Here is a 1,915-nt window from a genome sequence, read left to right as displayed (position 1 = left end):
CCCTAACCCCAACCCTAAACCTAACCCTAACTCTAAACTTAACCCTAAACCTCATCCTCATCCTATCCCTCAATGACGCCTTAAACCTAACCCAGAGTTAGCCCTAGCCCTAACTCTATCATCAAACCTAGTGCTAACCCTAACACCAAACCTAAGCCTACCCCTAACCCCAATCCTAAACCTTACCGTATCCCTACCCCTAAGCGTCACACTCATCCTAGCCCTCAATGACACCTTAAACCTAAACCCAAATTTAACCCTATCATCAAAGCTAACCCTAACCCTACCATGAAACCTAACCCTAGTCCTAACCCTAACTCTAACCCTAATCCTAACCCTAACCCTAACTCTAACCTTACACTAACCCTAACCCTAAGGCTCATCCTTATCCTATCCCTCAATGATACCTTAAAACTAACCCCAAAGTTAACCGTAAGCCTAAACCTATCATCAATCCTAGCCTTCTGACTTCCAGGAAGATGGCGACTGAGTATCACATACTAGAGGGACTCCACAGAAATCAGGCCAGGAGAGATACTAAGAAGGAAATTCAATTCTGCTGGATCGCAGGAGGAGCATCATAAACACAAGTAGGCACATATCAACAAGGGTTTTAGGGTCTGGGGGCTTTTGGCTTACCACAGTGGAGGACGGCTAGGGTTTGACCTTAGCCCTGTGCCACTGTCTTGGCCGGCACCTGACCATTTGGAGCTGGTGCAGGGGCTTTATCTCAACACAGCCAAAGCTCACAGCCTCCTTGGGGGCAGGGATTAAACCTATGCAGCCCCACAGGCAGTGATTGTGGCTCAGCTATATTGATACCTTTGTTTCCCTCTCTTCTCTCAATCCCTGCACAGACTCAGCGGGCTTACTTAAAAAAAATTTCCGACTCTTTGTCTCTTCCCTGTTCTCTCACACTTAACTGGGGAACTTGAGACCACTCCCCTTAGCCTAGGGCATTTACGCTTGCCCAGCACACAATTATGTGAACTCCATGTGGTGCAACTGGCCTGAGGCTGGGGAAAGCCCGAGCATCCTCCTGAGGGAACTTCCTCCCACCTACCTCAGTGCCTCACACAGTCTAAGGCAGCTCGGCCAACACTCACCAATGTTCCAAGCTGCTTCAGGAACCTCTGCCCAATCTACCTGGTAAAGGCAATTCTGCCCATCATTCGTGATGTTCTACACAAAAGCGGGCAACCTACCAGTCTTCTGGGGCACTCCTCTGAGAGGGAAGCTACAGGAGGATAAAGTATTAGGCTAATTCCATAGTGAAATTAGCTGTAGGCAGTTCAAAGAAGCATTCCTACAAGTCTCCCAGAGAGACCCAGTGCTCTTTGACTCGCTGGAAAATGGCACCCGGCTCCTCTAAAACAACACAATGCAAATAGCCACCAGCCCCAACAACCTCAATGAGAAAACAGGAGAAACAAAAGGCAATAGCAGAAGATTTCCCGAACATAACGACATGCTTAGAAGAAGCAGACATTGAGCTACCACAGAAAGAAATTTTCAGAATCCTTCTTGGAGTCATGCAGGATATGAGGGAAACAATACAGAAAAGGGATGAAATGATACAGGAGATAAAGGCCATACACCAAAGGGAAATACAGGAGCTTAGAGGGGAGATAACAAAAACCAATAGCAGCACACAGACCTCGAGAATTGACTGGAGGAAGCAGAGAACCACACCAGTGACTTGGAGGACAGCCAAGCAGACTAACAAATGCGGACAAAAACCTAATAAAATAATCAGAAATGTTGAAGAAAACCTAAGAGCTATGCCTGATGCTATGAAGAGGAACAACATTAGAATTATTGGCTTACCAGAGGAAGGCACAACAAAGAAGTCATCTGCAACAATAGTGAGAGAATTCTTGGAGGAAAACTTCCCCAGATTATGAATGAATACCAG

The sequence above is a fragment of the Echinops telfairi genome, unplaced genomic scaffold (genome assembly GCF_000313985.2).
Source record: "Echinops telfairi isolate 266 unplaced genomic scaffold, ASM31398v2 ScPeMD7_22;HRSCAF=79, whole genome shotgun sequence".
NCBI classification, from domain to species: Eukaryota; Metazoa; Chordata; class Mammalia; order Afrosoricida; family Tenrecidae; genus Echinops; species Echinops telfairi.
Note: the sequence above shows the minus strand (reverse complement) of the source record.